At 46.5% G+C, this 18330-nt stretch overlaps 1 pseudogene; it reads left to right on the forward strand.

Annotated features, from left to right (window-relative positions):
* Positions 1-15522: 15522 nt before the first annotated feature.
* LOC122744550 lies at positions 15523-16959 on the forward strand (annotated as a pseudogene).
* The last annotated feature ends 1371 nt before the right edge of the window (positions 16960-18330 follow it).

Raw genomic sequence — 18330 nt, forward strand, 5'->3', positions numbered from 1 at the left:
ACCTCCTGTGTAAAATAAGGGTGGCTGCGTGGGAGGAGAGTGCGGGGCCAGGGGTCGGAAAGACCCGAGCTGCGGGAGCCCGGGCCAGCCCCCGCTGCCTGCCTCAGTTTCTCCATCGCGTGGTCGTGAGAGTCCAGGGAAAGGACACTGGCCCCGAGCAGCAGGCGCCCTCTCCTCGCTCTGCTCTGGGGAGGGGGCGGCTTCCTTCCCGGCCCTTGGGGGCCGAACCCGGGATTCGAACCGGGAGTCGAATCGCCCCGCATTCTAGATTGGGGGGGACTACACTGTCAGCACTCTCTGGACCCGTCACTTGAACGCTTGGGACACCGAGATCCCGAGCTGGGCTCCCGACTTCTGGCCACCCCGCTTCTCCTAGGAGGGACCTACTGTGTGCCCGGTCCCGTTCGGAGCACTGAAAGTATTGGCTCGTTTGATCTTCACACCCACCCTGGGAGGCCAGTGCTGTTGTTACCCCCATTGACAGAGAGGAAACTGAGGCACTCGGAAGTGACTTGCCCAGGGTCACACAGATAGTCCAAGGGCTGGGGCCGGGTTTGAACTGAGGTCGAACTCAGGTTTTCCAGACTCCAGGTTCCCCGCTGGATCTGGGCACTACGTCCTGCTTAGTTGAGGTGGTGGGTGCAAGGCCCCCCTTCCCTTTTTATAAAATATTACAGCACAATATTAGCACAGTGTCCTTGCCCAGAGTGCCCCAGTATCTCAAACTTTGGTGCTGTTCGGCTGTGTCTGACTCTTTGGGACCAACGGTACGGGGTTTTCTTGGCAAAGATAATGGAGTGGCTTGCCATTCCCTTACCTGTTCTTCAAAATCCCAAGGAAATGTCCTTCATCTCATTGTTTTCAAAGCCCTCATCAAGGAAGGGATTTCCCTGAAAACAATTGAACTTGCTTCTTGGTGCTAACCGCGAAGAAGAACGGGAATATTGTTTAATTCAGTTGAGAAAGTATCTCCTTGGGTCGTCCAACTGATGAGAGTGAAAAGGAGTTCTTAGAAAGTGTCCATCTATGAACCAAAGGAAATCCGACTAAACTGAAGGAGGAGAAGCTTTGGTTCAGCTGGACTTGACCGTGGTTTTCCTAGAGAAGGTCATCTCCAAGGGTGTACCTAAAAGTGACCTTGGTGTGCCAGCTTTCTATCATCGTAGAATTTGGCCTTTTGTTCCTGAATGCTAAGAAAATGTTGGTGGAGACTACGGCTTCTCCATGAATAGTGACAATTCTCAGCGGAGGTGCTTGGGTTTATTCCAGTCTGTATCGACGTATAGGTGACAGATTTGGGCCAGACAGCCTGGGTACTGAGGGCTTCTTCCACATGGCGCAGGAATCCAATAAGGTAGAGCTTGACTGTGGCTTCTGGTGCCGTGGCTGACATTCAACCGTATATATGAATGTCCCGTAGGAGATCCCTGTGCAGGGGCACTTTCCCAATGAGTGTGTGTATGGATTTGTGACATGGTAAACAAAATTTAGGAGGGAAATGTTCTGTTGTTATTTGCTGGGCTGTGCATTCAGTGCCCTGTTGTGTGTCATCTGCCTGACTAGGGAAAGTAAACTCGTTATTTGTGGTTTGGGGGCCATGATTGGAAGGACTTCAGTGGCCTTTCTTGTCATTAGCTGTTGGCTGTGATCTCCCAACTTGAGACACTTACCTGTGGGTGGACTTCTACCTTTCAAAACAGTATAAAGGTTGGGCTTGGAAGAGTCCCCCTCATTTCAACCAGACTTGCATTGAATTAAAGGGAGCGAACACAGTCCTTCCATCCATCCTTCATCCATCCATTGATACAGAAGTACCTTGTGCCATCTCCAGCTGTCCTGATGTCTATCTTGCCACTGACCCCAGATAGCCCTGGAGGAGAGAGTGAGGTTGTGGACTTTGCATGGTCCTTTCTCCTGAGGACCACTCCTTGGACCCGAATAACTCTGGGTCTCGATGATTGGCCATGACTAGGTCCCGGCCTAGGCTTCATTTGGCCCTTGTTTGGCCTCTTGATGGCTCAGAGTGGACATAAATAGCGATTGTTTCTATTTTGGCCAGAAACCCTGAGTATCTCCCCCCACCTCATGCCTTCATTCATTCATTCGTTCATTCAAATTATTTAACTCTTTTCTCTTCCTCGATGAAAAAAGCCTTTCTTTGCCTCATTTCTTACCTAACCTTAATCACTGAGGGGGCATTGCCTCGGGCACACTGTGACCTGTGAAATGCCTTAGCTTCAAAGGCCAAGATCTCCTGGCATCCCTGGTCATGTCCAGTCATCCTGATGGATCTCTTGCCACTGGACCCAGATGGCTCTGGAGGAGAGAGGCTGGTGACCCTGCCCAGCCCTCCTTGCTTAAATCCAATTCCTTGCAAGTCATGAGGTCCCCTCCCCAAGAGTATGGTCTTCTTCCAGAAGTAGGCCAGATTGATTGAGTGAGAAAGCTTATGGAAAGCAGTTTGTATAACCTTTATGGAGCCTACTGGGGCAAGTAGACATAGAGTCAAGATAACCTGAGGTCAGGTGTGACCTCAGACACTAGCCAGGTGACCTCAGTTTCCTCATCCATAGAATGGGGATAACAGTACCTTCCTCCCAGAGTTGTGAGGCATTCATGAGAAAGGTATGACCTGAGATGGATTGCACCCTTCTCATGGATGCCAGTGCTTGGATTCCGTGGAGAAGACAGGCACAGGGCCAAGAAGAAGAAACCTCGTGGGTCTGGAAGGGCTCAGAGGGGCTGAGCAGTGGCCTTGCCCTCCAGGGCTCCTGATCCAGCAGAGAGCAGTTTGGGCTGTCACCCTTTAGGGCACAGGGGCAAGTCTCCCCGCTCACTCTCCACACAGAGCCTGCCCACTTCAACCACCCTTGGATTAGTCTCGCACCTGCACCCCCGGGCCTGGAGGGAACTAAGAGAGGGCCCAGAATGAGGGTAGGCAAAGTGAGGACTCATACAGAGGCAGCATTGCCCACCTGGCCATCCCTACCTGAAGGCCAAGTAGGCTCCATTTCACTCCTTCCCCAGGGCTCTCTGGTGCTCTTTAAGGGAGTGTGGCTTCTCTGTCATTGGCTCCAGCCAATTGCCCTTGTGTCCTCTACCCCATATCAGCCATTCTGCTCTTCCTAAACTCCTGGAAAAGGCCATCTCCAATAACTGCTCACTCTTTTTAACCCCTTGTAGTCCAGCTTCCTGCCTCATTATTTCCCCAACCCTGCCCTCTCCCAAGTGACCAGAGCCAGTGGCCTTTTCTCAGTTCTCTTCCCCTTTGACCTCTCTGCAGCCTGGGACACTTGATCCCCCTCTTCCTTGACACTCCCTTTTCTCTAGGTTTCGGGGACACCCTCTCTCCTCCGGGTTCTCCTACCTGGATCTGACTGCTCCTTGCTGAATCCCCCTCCAGATCCCACCTTCTAAGCACAGGTGTCTCCTAGGGTGCCTGCTTCTCTCCTTCTCTAGACTACTTCACTGGACAATCTCATTCACTGCCATTGAGGTCGTTACCATTTCCCTGCTGATGATTTTCACATCTCTCTTTCCTGCCCCAAACTCTCTGCCAGCCTCCAGTCTCTCCTGGCCCTGCAGACGTCTGAAATTCAACGTGTCCAGGAGTGACCTCATTATCCAACCCCCCCCACCCCCCTCCTTCCATATTACAGTAGAGTGCAACACCACCTTCCCATTCTCCCAGGCCACATCCTATCTGTCCCCAAGGCTGCTCCTGTGTACCTTTGCTACAGCCTTCTCCAGCATAAGCGTTAAGTGGCTACTATGTGGTAGGCACTGTGCTAAGCTCTGGGAACACAAAGAGGGCCATGCCTGCCCTCAGGAAGCTTGCACTCTAAGACACACATCCATGCCCTATACAGGGCAAGTTGTTGTTGTTTGCCCTTTGTTCCAAAGAGGACCATGACATCCGGAGGTGATGTCATGACTTTCACTGAAGGGGATTTAAGTGAGGGAGGGCTGTGCAAGGTCACCAGCCTCACACTCTCCTCCAGAGCCATCTGGGTCCAGTGGCAAGATATAGATCAGAACAACTGGAGATGTCCCTGGATAAACAATCTGGCATTGGGTTAAGTGACTTGCCCAGGGTCACACCACTAGTAACTGTCTGAAGTCACATTTGAACTCAGGTCCTCCTGATTCCAGCCAGGGCCAGTGCTCTACCCACTGTGCCATCTAGCTGCCCACAGGATAAATAGGAGATAATTAACAGAGGGAAGGGCAGCTAGGTGGTGTAGGGAATAGAGGGTAAGGCCTGAAGTCAGGAAGATGAGTCTTCTGAGTTCAAAAGAGTTCAGACTCTTACTGGCTGTGTGGCCCTCGGTAAGTCACATAACTTTGCCTCAGTTTCCTCATCTGTAAAATGAACCGGAGAAGGAAATAGCAAAACACACCAGCATCTCTGCCAAGAAGACCCGAAAATGGGGTCATGGGAAGCTGGACACACCTGAAAAGTTACTCAACAATAAAACAGGGGAAAGGTGCTTCAATGGCACTGCCTAGAGAAGGCTTCCGGTACAAAATGCGGCTTTGCTTGGGACTCCGACCAGGGGATCAGGAGTCAGAACTGGGGGGAAGAGCATTCCAGGGAAAACGCCAGAGCAAGTGGGAGGTGGGGGTGGGGAGAGACAGGGTCGGGGAGGGAGAGGGAGGGGGAAGTGAGAGAGGGAGAGAGGGGAGGGGAGGGATGGGGGGGGGGAGAGAGAGGGGGAGAGAGAGGGAGAGAGGGGAGGGGAGGGACGGGGGGGGGAGAGGGAGAGAGGCAGAGAGGGGGAGAGAGAGGGAGAGAGGGGAGGGGAGGGACAGGGAGGGGGGAGAGAGGGAGGGAGGCAGGGGGAGAGAGGGAGAGAGGGGAGGGACGGGGGGGGGGAGGGAGAGAGGCAGAGAGGGGGAGAGAGAGGGAGGGGGAGAGAGGGAGAGAGGGGAGGGGAGGGACGGGGGGGGGGGAGAGGGAGAGAGGCAGAGAGGGGGAGAGAGAGGGAGAGAAGGGGGAGGGAGAGAGGGGAGGGGAGGGACAGGGAGGGGGGAGAGAGGGAGGGAGGCAGAGAGGGGGAGAGAGGGAGAGAGGGGAGGGGAGGGACGGGGGGGGGGGGGGAGGGAGAGAGGCAGAGAGGGGGAGAGAGAGGGAGGGGGAGAGAGGAAGAGAGAAGAGAGAGAAGGGGAGGGAGGGGGAGAGATGGGGGAGGGAGAGACAGGGAGGGAGGCAGGGAAGGGGAGAGAACGGAAGGAGAGGGGGGAGGGGGGAGAAAGTGAGGGGGGGGACAGTGAGAAAGAGAGGCAGGGAGGGGGAGGGGGGAGGGAGAGGAGAGAGAGAGGGAGAGAGAAGTGAGAGAAGGGGTGGGAGAGGGGAGGCGGAGCGGGGAAGAGAGGGAGAGAGAACACGCACACCTCACCCGCTGAGGTCTGGTAGGGGCAGCGGGCAGGGGACCATTGTCTCCGTGTTCCTGGAAGGTCTGCCCGTCTCAGCACTAAGCCATAGTGGCACAGTTTTTGGAAGTTCCCATACACTGGGAGCTTGTATAAAGATGTAAGAAGGGGGACGCAATGATTATCCCCAATCCATTCAAAGAGAATGCTTCTTAATCCAGTCAATCAGAACTAAGTGAACAGGACCTGAAGACCTTCTTGAATCTGACATTTCAATTAGCCGAGACAGGACGTCTCTGCCTTCAAACACACTGAAGGGGGTTGGCATCATCCATGCTCTGCCTCATCTCTGCCTCATCTCTGCCTCCTGATTTCCCTGGCTTCCTTAAAGTCCCAGCTAAAACTCCATCTTCTTCAAACAGCCCTCCCTCGTTAGTTATCTCCAATTTATCCTGTGCATATCTCGTTAGTACATAATTGCTTATGTCTCCTCCATTATAAAGGACCTGAACTTTTCAGGGGCAGGAACTGTCTGTCTTTTGCCTTTTATTGCATCGAGTGTTTAGGACTGTGCCTGACACATAGTAGGCGCTTAATAAATGCTTTTGTGGACTGACTGAGAAAAAAAACTCAAAAGGCGCAGGACGTGGAAAACACGAAATAACGTCACCAAAAATGAAATTGAGTCGATTTCAACAGACGGGAAGTGGCTCGGTGCTGATCCGGGAGTCGTGCCTAAGTCAGGTGTCTGCGCTCAGTCAGAGCTGCGACTCGTTAGGGAAAAGATCCGAAACCGTCCAAAGCCAGAAGAAAAAGGAGACTTAGAGATGGCTCCGCAGAAGCACCTCTCTCCTGACCTGGGCAAGATCACAGGAGAGAGAGACTGGCAGGAAGGAGAGGACCCACGGGCCCTCGGGGACCATTTCATAGAGATCTTTCCACCGTGAAAACCCATTGCTATAATCCAACTTAAGGAGCTGCCTTAGTCATCACTAACTTGACAAAGCGAAACATGTCAGCCAAAGGCAACACCGACTCCACATTCCTTGGTAACATCTTGTGGAGCTCAGAAACAAAGTCCCAGGGACAACAATACATTTGTAGCATGTGTTTGTGGGGGCAACAGAAGGAAGGAAACAGCCCCCAAGTGCCTACTGTGTGCCAGGAACTAGCTAAGCACTTTACAAATAGGATTTGATCCCAAAAGATAGGTGCTGTCATCTATTTTTAAGGTTGGTTTATTGGTTGGTTTGTTTATTTAAGCGATGAACATTTTTATAGTTTGGGGTTCCAATTTTTATCCGCCCCTTCCCTCCCTCCTCTCTCCTCTCAGAGGGGGCAAGCAATCAGATTTGGGTTATACCTGTATGATTATGTAAACCATTACCATATTAGTCATTTTATACAAGAAAACATGAATAAAAGGGAAAAAAATTTTAAAGTGAGAAGAAATAGCACACTTTAGTCTGTGTTCCATCAAGTTCAGTTCTTTCTTTGGAGGTGGATAGTATGCTTCATCAACAGTCCTTTGGGATTGTCTTGGATCATTGTATTGCTGACAATAGTTGTCATTCACAGTTCTTCAGCAAACAATATTGCTGTCTCTGTGCACAATGTCCTGGTTCTTCTCTCTTCACTATCCATCAGTTCATGTCTTTCCAGCCTTTCTGAAATGGTCCTGCTTGCCATTTCTTGTACCACAATAATATTCCATCACCATCATATACCACAGCTTGTTCAGCCATTCCCCAATTAAAAGGCATTTCTTTACCTATTTTTTATTTTATTTTTTTTTTGCGGGGCAAAATGATGGTTAAATGATGTGCCCAGGGTCACACACCTAGTGTCAAGTGTCTGAGGTCAGACTTCAACTCAGGTCTTCCTGAATCCAGGGCTGATGCTTTATCCACTGCGCCCCCTTGATTACCTATTCTTAGCCACCACAAAAAGAGCTGCTACAAATATTTTTGTACAAATGGTTCTTTTTCTCTTTGGGGGGATGTCTTTGGGATATAAACCTAGCAGTGGTATTGCTGGATTAAAAAAAAAACACCACTGCTCTCTATCCGTCTCACTCCATGACCAGCTCACCTGTTCTCAATCGTACAGGACCTTGAGAATAAGTTATACAACTTTTTTCATAGACATTATCAACAGTCATGTGCTGTTTATCTTGTTATCCTTGACCTCACCTGCTACTGTGACTCAGCTGTAATGATAGCTTCCCATGATTCATGGCCATGCTGTGAATACTAGTGCTATAAAGATGACCTTTGGTGCCAAGAAGCAGCTTGGGGTAGCCAAAAATGGCACCGCCCACCTTCCCCAAGACAATCCAGTCTTCTCTCTATTCTTCAGGTCTGAACCCAGCTCAATGTGGACCAACAGTGTCAGTCAAAGACACACCCACAATGATGTACTGACTCAATAGGCTCTGTCCAACATATAATCTGGGCAACCAGTGTTCTTTGTCCATTTGGTGTGTCCCATATGAATGGTTGGGCCATATTCTTTGGAATGATTATGGATTTCATTGTGGATGCCTGGAGTATTCCAGTATACCATGTCCTCTCCAAACAGAAATACTTTCTTTAGATATCTGAGGACACAAGATAGGGAGCTCTGTGGCATTATAGACCAAACAGATATTAATGCTAACATTCCCATATGGGGGAGTCCATTGTGCTTTGGGAGGGCCCTCTTTGTTTGGAAGCTACTGCTGATCTTGAGCCTTAAGCTGCCACTTTGTGACTTCTTCGAATTTCTGGCTTCCACAGCCTTATTGGCTGGTGTCTCACAGGGTGCTTATTGAGACAACCTCTCCTTTCCAGACAGAGCCAACATAGCTCAAGGATGACTGTGCCTCTAGGTGGGAGGAGGGGCTTGTGCTTATATATCTAAAGCTAAATAGCTCATAGTTAATGGCCCTGGAATTGAAAAAGCCTAGCATTCCCCCCACTTTTTTTTTTTTAACAAAGTGACTATTTGGCAGTAAGATGAATTTCTCTGAAATAAACACTCTTTTCTCATTACTTCTTCTCTAAAATCCAAACAATGTCTTGGATAACAAGGCTACAGCCTGCTGTATGTTGAACATCATCAGTGGGGTTAAAACTAATGGCAATTTATAAAACAGTCTATTTCGGGGCAGCTAGGTGGTGCAGTGGATAGAGCACTGGCCCTGGAGTCAGGAGGACCTGAGTTCAAATCCGGCCTCAGACACTTGACACTTACTAGCTGTGTGACCCTGGGCAAGTCACTTAATCCCAATTGCCTCACTTAAAAAAAATAGTATATTTCGTAGTATATATGAAATAGTAGTACATTGGAATTTAGTACTAATGCTCTCATTCACCCTCTTTTATGGATGAGAAAACTGAGGCCCATAGAAACGGGATTTGCCCAAAATCACACAGGTAATAATGCATGGTAGAGCCAGAACCAGGGAGCGTGGTGAACTGACTCCAAACCTGGCCTTATCTTTTTTTAAGTCTTGAGCTCCTTTTCATCCCATCTATCCATCTCTCTCTTCCTTTCTTAGAGGAAAATCATGCCCCAGACCTACATGGACAAAAATATTTACAGCTGCTCTTTTTGTGATGGCAAGGAATTGGAAGCTATGGGGATGCCCATCAATTGGGGAATGGCTGGACAAGTTGTGGTATATGAATGTCATGGAATACTATTGTGCTGTAAGAAACGATGAGCAGGAGGAGTTCAGAGAAACCTGGAAGGATTTACATGAACTGATGCTGAGTTAGAGGAGCAGAACCAGGAGAACATTGTACACAGTATCAACAACATTGTGTGTTGATCAACTGGGATACACTTGACTCTTCTCAGGAATACAATGGTCCAAAATAGTTCCAAAGGACTCATGATTGAAAATATTCTCCAAATCCAGAAAAAAGAACTGTGGCATCCAGATACAGATTGAACAATACTATTTCTATTTTTTTGTTTTTCTTTTTTGAGGCTTTTCCCTTTTGCTATAATTCTTTCACAGCATGACTAATGCAGAAATATATTAAATGTGATTATACATTGTGAGAATCAGAGCTCTGCCCTGAGGAGAAAGCATGTGATTTGGCATCTGGAAATTACATCTATAGAATCACATGTAGTCATGTCAATCAAAGCTACCAGCCAATTAGCTTGGAGCTGTGTGTGTGGACAGCCCTGCTTCCTGTTTCACAGACAGCTTCTGAGAGAAGCCGTTGAGGATTGGCCTCTTTTCGTCCAGGAAATGAGCGTGGCAGCAGATGGAGAACAGGGAGGCCCCTCTCAGTTGTTCAGACACTGGCGTGGTGGTGAGATATTTTATGTGGGCTGCTAGGAAGGAAAACTGCTTTCTTTCTTTCTGGCTATACTCAATTAGATCTGAGCTAGGATTTCCATGCTATAAGGAATCTGTTCTCAGTCTCTCTCTCTTCACTAACTTATAATATATATTTTAATAAATCTTTAAATACCTAAACTCTTGCTGAATTTATCAGTGATTTTAGCCAGCTTCTCCCCAAGACGGGGGGGGGGGCAGATTAGAACCCACAATTTAGATTTTAAACAACACAACATATATAACCTATATCAGATTGCTTGCTGTCTTGGGGAGGGAGGAGAGAGGGAGAAAAATTTGGAACTAAGAATCTTTTAAAAACAAATGTTGAAAACTATCTCTACATGTAACTAGAAAATATTAAAATACTTTTATGATTAAAAAAAGAAAGAAAATCATGCTCCAGGCTTAAAAACATCCCAGAGAGAAACCTAACTCCAGGGAGACAAGATGATCCCTTATCCTTTAACACCTCTGGGAAATGAACCTCTCCAGACCCAGTAATTAATTCACTTCAGACTGTGTCTGCCTCTTGACCAATCCCAAAGTTCAGGGTTAGGTTCCTGGAAAGGGTAGTGTCACCAGGCAGTTCCATGGTCATATCCACACAGCCCTTGGGCTTGGCTGTTTGCAGGGACATGACTGGAAACTGGGAGCCTCCACCTCCCAGTGATGCTGTCTTATTAAAGTTGTTGTTGTAAGTGTGGGTGCCAGCAGGGGAGTCATCCAGACCAGTTTGGCAGGAATGGGGAGGATGCTGAAGTGGGTCTTTAAGGAGAGGACACGAAGACTCTTACTCCACCTGCAGAGTGGGAGTGGACAAGAGAACCCCAGAGGGATGACAGGAAGGCTCCAAGGGTATCTTCTCTTCACAGTTAAGGAGAATATCAGGAAAGGTGGCCCACACACAGGGCAGAGACAACCGCCATCTGCTGAGGAGGCAACTACAGGGCACCAGATGGAGTCCAGGACTAGGAGCCAAGAGCCCTGGGTTCAAGCCTTGAATCTTCCACCCGCTAGCTTTGGACTTGTGGATGAGCCACTGATCTGCCTTAGCATCAGTTTTCTCATCTTCAAAAAGAAGACATGAGACTCTCTTTGAGATCACCTAGCACAGGGACAGCTAGGTGGAACTGCAGTGGATAGAGTGCCCAGCCTGGAATCAGGAAGACTCATCTTCCTCAGTTTAAATCTGTCTTCAGACAAAACTAACATAACCAAGATTGTAAAGCAGAAAACTGGGAAATAATTTTTGAAACAAGTATCTCTGATAAAGGCCTTATTTCTCAAATATATTGAGAACTGGTTTATAAAAGAACAAATTTATAAAAATACAAGTCATTCCCCAATTGATCAATGGTCAAAGGATATGAACAGGCAGTTTTCAAAGAAATCAAAGCTAACTACAGTCGTGAAAAAATGCTCTATATCACTATGGATTAGAGAAATGCAAATTAAAATAACTCTGAGGTACTACTTCATACCTGTCAGAGTGGCAAATATAACAAAAAAAAGGAAAATATTGGATGTTGAAGATGTGGGAAAGATGGGATGCTAATCCATTGTTGGTGGAGTTGTGAACTGATCCAACCACTCTGGAGAGCAATTTGGAACTATGCCCAAAGGTCTGTAGAACTGTGCATATCCTTTGATCCAGCCATCCCACTGTTAGGTTTATATATCAAAGACATCCCAAAAAAGAGAAAAACACCTATCTTTCCAAAACTATTTATAGCAGCTCTTTTTGTGGTGGCTCAGAATTGGAAGTCAAAGGAATGCCCATCAATTGGAGAATGGCTAAGCAAGCTGTGGTATATGATGGTGATGGAATATTATTGTGCTATAAGAAATGACAAGCAGGATCACTTCAGACAGGTCTGGAAAGACTTGTATGAACTGATGTAGAGTGAAGTGAGCAGAACCAGGAGAATGTGCACAGTAACAGCAATATTTTTTGATGAAAAACTCTGAATGGCTTAACTAATCTCAGCAATACAATGACCAAAGACCAAGGACTAATGATGGAACATACTATCCACCTCCAAAGAAAGAACTGATATTGATTGAAGCATGCCATTTTTTACTTTCTATTTTTTAAAATTTTATTCAAGTTTTCTTATACAAAATAACTAATATGGCAATATTTTACATACCTGTACATGTATCACCTATATCTGATTGCTTACTGCCTCAGGGAGGGGGGAGGGGAGGAAGGGATGGAGGGATAAAATTTGGAACTCATAACTTTAAATAAAAATGCTTATTATTTTTTTTAAATCTGGTCTCATATTTGAACTTACCAAACTGTGTGATTTCACCCTGTTTGCCTCGGTTTCCTCATCTGTAAAATGAGCTGGAGAAGGAAGTAGCAGAATACTCCAGGATCTTTGCCAAGAAAACCCCTCATGGAGCCATAAGGAGTCAGATCCAGTTGAAAATAGCTGGACAACAACAGATTCTGGGGCCAATCGCACTTCCTCCCTGGTGCCCAGAAGCCAGAACTACTGCTAATAATTTATATTTCTAAAATGCTTTCCCTCGAAACAGCCTTGAGATGTGAGTATCTTCTCCATCACCCGAGGTCACAGCCAAAAAGCCAAGTCAGCAAGCATTGTGCCAGGCACTGTGCTAAGTGCTAGAGACACAAAGAAAGGACAATTAGTCCTGTCCTCAAAGAGCTCCCAATCTAAAGAACTGCACCCAATTAGAAAGTGTCAGCCCAGGACTTGAACTCGGGTCTTCTATCTCCAAATCCATTTGTTCTTTCCACTCCACAACAAAGTAGAAACATGTTCTCCATCCTTCCACCCCCGGATACCCCTCCCCACAAAAAGAGAATATTCTGCTGGAATCAAAGGAAAAACATACCAGAAACTGAGCTGTCCAACTATGGTAAGGACTGTCTCAACAAGTAATGAGCTCCCTATCACAAATGGTCTTCAAGCAAAGCACAATGGTACCGAAATTTAGGTTCGACTTAAGGTTTGCACAGTGCTTTCCCAGCATTGTGCAACGGATGACCGCTTCTATGAAATAGTTGAAGGTCCTTCTGTTCTGGCACTGGTCTGAACAAACAAATGCCTCCCTGCCCCCACCCCAGCCCAGGTCCCCGCCAAGTCTGGATTCTATGAGTTAAACGTGAAGCAAGGGGGCAGCTAGGTGGAGCAGTGTATAAAGCACTGGCCCTGGATTCAGGAGTACCTGAGTTCAAATCCGGCCCCGGACTCTTGACACTTACTAGCTGTGTGACCCTGGGCAAATCACTTAATCCCCATTGCCCTGAAACAAAACAAAACAAAACAAAAAACAAACAAAAACAACAACAACAAAAAGTGAAGCTACCATGGCATGGAACCCTTCAAAGGTTGGAGTGATAATGACAAGAGATGACGATGACACCGCTGTCCTGATTTCCTGTTTACAATCCCTTTTTATTAGAGAGAATTCCAATGAATCCAGCAGACACAGTGAGGTGGTACTGTAAATAATGCCCTGGGCTTGGAGGCAGGAGATTGAGTTCAAATTGAGCCTCAGACTCTTCCCAGCTTCGTAACCCTGCTGTGTGGTAGGTCAGCCTCACCTTCCTCGTCTGTCCAATCAAGCAGGTAATATGGGTAAAACCATAGCACAGGGCCTGGAACCCACTGGACTACAGCCATGTTTAGAAGCTTACAGAGCACTCCATAGACGTTTTCTCATTTGAGCCTCCCAGCAATTTCACAAACCCTCGTTTTAGAGAGGGGGTAACTGATGAGGGTTCACTGGTGAATGGTTAACAATGGGCTCTCCAGAGGAGAGATGTGGGCAGGGCACAATCTAGTTTAACCTGTACTAACACTTTAAGTCCAGACAACCTACCAATTAATCCAGCCCTGATCTGTCAAGTTAGTTGATTTCGGAACTGCCAAAGCTCACCCTGAAAATCGAACAACCACCTGCCTGTCTTAGCCCTGGGATTCCAGGCAAGGTCCAGGACTTCATAAGCTCCCTCTAGAAGTCCAGGCCTGACCAGCAGATTCTCTTCCTGCCCTCTCTCATCTCCCAGCCTCTGCCCATGCCATCCCCCTTGCCAGGAACACCTTGCTCAGATACTAATAATTTATATTTCTAAAATGCTTTCCCTCGAAACAGCCTTGAGATGTGAGTATCTTCTCCATCACCCGAGGTCACAGCCAAAAAGCCAAGTCAGCAAGCATTGTGCCAGGCACTGTGCTAAGTGCTAGAGACACAAAGAAAGGACAATTAGTATCTTCCTTTTGTTTGTACTCACCTCCTTCTTCCTAGTTTCAGAGCCAATTGCATCCCCAGGCTTCTCTCATCAATCTGTTATCTCCTTGAGAGCCAGTTGTTTCTCCCCTTGGGTTCAGACTGAGGGATGCTCATCCACCCTCAGCCAGGACAAACACAAAGGAGGTGATTAAGGAATGTGTGTTGGCTCAATTTGCCCAATTCACTCAATCTTTGGAGTTGCCTTGCAAGAGCTAGGAATGTCCAATCTGGAGACCCTAGGCCTAAGGGTAGATAACAGCAGGGGAAAGCATGGTCCAATGGATCAGGGATTAGGAGTGTTCAGTTTGGCAAATTGAAGAACAACTTTCTAACCTTCTCTCCGAAGGAAATGGGCTGCCTGCTGTCAGAAGGCTGAGCTGGAAGGGTCCTCAGAGGTCACTGAGTAAAACCCTTCCCTAGTACAGGGGAAGACAATCAGGCCCGAGGCACTGGAGGGACTTCCCCATCAGAGGGGAAGATTTGAACCCAGGTCCTCTGACTCAAGACTCTTCCCACCATAAGTGGGGTCCCCTTCACAGAGGTCTTTAAGCAGAGGATGGATGACTACTTGCCAGGTGTGACACAGAGAGGACTCTTGCTCAGGTTGGGTGGTCATAGAATCCCTGGCCACCTGTCATACTCTGGGATCCTGATAGCTTGAGCCAACCCTGTAAGGGGGTGGGGGAAGGTGGGGGGAGGAGAGATGCAGGTGGGACCTGCAGCTATGGCTGGAATTGCCATTTATTTCTTTGGGAAAAGCACTTTGGTTCATGGAATCTCTCCAGAGGGTCTGCCTACACCAGGTGCCAGGCTTCTCCCCCAACTCCAAGGGATCTCTTTCCTTCTTACTGATTTCTTCTGTCATTCATTTTCTCCTTCATCCCCCAAACTGCACCCAAGGGCTCTGAAGAGGCCAGAGCCTTCAGGGGGCTGATCTGGGGTCAGGTGTGCCTGGACCTCCTAGCTTTATCATAAGTATCCTCAGATTATGCCCCTTCCCCTACTCCCCCCTCCCTGCTTCTAAATTGGCCTCAGGTGCTAGAGTTCCCAGTTCTAGCTCAGCAGGCAGGGGATTAGGATTAGATAGTACTAGTCCAAGGGGCCTTAACCTGGGGTTCATGGACAGATTTCAAGGGGTCCATGAATTTCTGTGGAGGAAAAATGACATCTTTAGTTTTTACTAATATCTAGTGAAATTTGGCTATATCCTTCTACCGTGACTGTTCTCAACAAAGGCAGGGATTTTTTGTGTGTGTGTGTTGGTTGTTTTTTGTGCGTGTGTGTGAGGCAATTGGGGTTGTGACTTGTCCAGGGTCACACAGCTACTAAGTGTCTAAAGTGTCTGAGGCTGGATTTGAACTCAGGTCTTCCTGAATCCAGGGCCAGTGCTCTATCCACTGCGCCACCTAGCTGCCCCCAAAGGCAGGTTTTGAAAAGGGATCTGCAGGCTTCACCAGAGTGCAACTGAGAACATAAAAAGATTGCTTTTTCACAACAGGTTTGCCACCAGAACACAGGTGTGAAAACCATCGCTAGGCCTCCACAAAAATGGGCAAGGAAAAGACTCACATTAACATTGTCGTCATTGGACACGTAGACTCTGGCAAGTCCATCACTACTGGTCACCTCATCTACAAATGTGGGGGAATTGATAAGAGAACCATCGAGAAGTTTGAGAAGGAGGCTGCTGAGATGGGAAAGGGCTCCTTCCAATATGGCTGGGTCTTGGATAAGCTGAAGGCTGAACGTGAACATGGTATCACTATTGATATCTCCCTGTGGAAATTTGAGACCAGCAAGCATTACGTGACCATTATTGATGCTCCAGAACACAGAGACTTTATCAAGAACATGACTATAGGCACATCTCAGGTTGACTGTGCTGTCCTGATTGTTGCTGCTGGTGTTGGTGAATTTGAAGCTGGTATCTCAAAGAATGGGCAGATCCCTGAGTATGCCCTTCTGGACTACACACTAGGTGTGAAACAACTGATTCTTGGTGTCAACAAAATGGATTCCACCGAGCCCCCCTACAGCCAGAAGAGATATGAGGAAATTGTCAAGGAAGTCAGTACCTATATTAAGAAAATTGGCTACAACCCTGACACAGTAGCTGTTGTGCCAGTTTCAGGTTGGAATAGTGACAACATGCTGGAGCCAAGCTCTAACATGCCTTGGTTCAAGGGATAGAAAGTCACCCATAAGGCTAGCAATGCTAATGGAACCACACTGCTTGAAGCTTTAGATTGCATCCTGCCACCAACTCATCCATCTGACAAGTGCCTTCGTCTACCCCTCTGAGACATCTACAAGATTGGCGGTATTGGTACTGTACCTGTTGGCCCAGTGGAGACTGGTGTTCTGAACCCAGGCATGGTGGTCGCCTTTGCCCCAGTCAATGCTACAACTGAAGCAAAGTCTGTTGAAACCCACCATGAAGCTCTGAGTGAGGCTCAGCCTAGGGAATAATGTTGGTTTCAATGTCAAGAATGTGTCTGTCAAAGATGTCCAATGTGGTAATGTGGCTGGTGATAGCAAGAATGAGCCATCTAAGGAAGCAGCTGGCTTTACCACATAGATCATCCTCCTGAACCATCTAGGCCAAATCAGTGCTGGCTATGCACATGTACTGGATTATCACACTGCTCACATTACTTGCAAATTTGCTGAACTAAAGGAGAAGATTGATCATAGTTCTGGTAAGAAGATGGAGAAGATGGCCCTAAATTCCTGAAATCTGGCGATGCTGCCATTGTTGACATGGTTCCAGGCAAGCCCATGTGTATGGAGAGTTTTTCTGATTATCCTCCTCTGGGTCGTTTTGCTGTTTGTGATATGAGGCAGACTGTTGCAGTTGGTGTCATCGAGGCAGTTGACAAGAAGGCTGCTGGAGCTGGCAAGGTCACAAAATCTGCTCAGAAGGCTAAATGAATATTCTGTACAACACTTGCCACCCCAGTCTTAATCAGTGGTGGAAGAAAGGTCTCAGAACTGTTTGTCTCAATTGGCCATTTAAATTTAAAAGTAGAAGACTGGTTAATGATTACAATGCATCGTAAAAGCTTCAGGAAGAAAGGAATGTTTTTGTGGACCATTTGTTTCATGGAGGTTTAAGTTATTAGTTTTTTAAATCAGTAATTGTTTATCATTCTGCAAATCATTTTTTAATAATTAAAGTATTTTATTATTTTCCAGTTACATGTAGAGATAGTTTTCAAGATTTGTTTTTATAAGATTACTAGTTTCAAATTTTTTCCCTCTCTCCCCCCCACTAAGACAGCAAGTAATTTGATATAGGTTATGTATGTACAATAACATTAAACATATTTCTGCATTAGTCATGTTATAAGAGAAGAATCAGAGCAAAAAGAAATAACCTCAAATAAGAAAACAGCACTAAAAACAAAAGAAATACTATGGTTCAATCTGCATCTATATTCCACAGTTCTTTTTTTCTGGATTTGGAGAGCCTTTTTCATGGTGAATCCCTTGGAACTATCTTGTACCACTGTATTGCTGAGAAGAATAAAGTCCATCACAGTTGATCAACACATAATGTTGATGATACTGTGTACAAATGTTCTCCTGGTTCTGCTCATCTCACTCATCATCAGTTCATGCAAGTCCTTCCAGGTTTCTCATTGCTCATTGTTTCTTACAGCACAGTAGAATTCCATTACATTCATATACCACAACTTGTTCAGCCATTCCCCAATTGATGAGCAGCCCCTCAATTTCCAATTCCTTGCCACCAACAAAAAAGAGCAGCTATGAATATTTTTGTACATGTGGGTCCTTTTCCCTTTTTTATGATCCCTTTGGGAAAAAGACCCAAAAGTGGTATTGCTGGGTCAAAGGGTATGCACAGCTTTATAGCCCTTCGGGCATAATTCCAAATTGCTCTCCAGAATGGTTGGATCAGTTCACAGCTCCACCAACAATTTGTTAGTGTTCCAATTTCTCCACCATTTATTATTTTCCTTTTTTGTCATATTAGCCAATCTGATAGGTGTCAGGTGGTACCTCAGAGTTGTTTTAATTTGCATCTCTCTAATCATTAGAGATTTAGAGCATTTTTTCATATGGGAATAGATAGCTTTGGTTTCTTCATCAGAAAACTGCCTGTTCATTGGGGAATGACTTGAATTCTTATAAATTTGATTTAGTTCCCATAAAATCAGTAATTTTAAATGGAAACAACTTGACCAAAAATCTTTCACAGAATTTTGAGACCATTAAAACAGTTTAATGTAAAAAAAAACATAAAAATATTGAGAACCCTGATCTAGTCCAAACCCTCATTTTCAAAAGGAAAAAACTGAGTCTGAGGGAGGCCAGGTGACTTACACCTT

Source organism: Dromiciops gliroides, chromosome 2 (assembly GCF_019393635.1).
Source record: "Dromiciops gliroides isolate mDroGli1 chromosome 2, mDroGli1.pri, whole genome shotgun sequence".
Classification (NCBI taxonomy): Eukaryota; Metazoa; Chordata; class Mammalia; order Microbiotheria; family Microbiotheriidae; genus Dromiciops; species Dromiciops gliroides.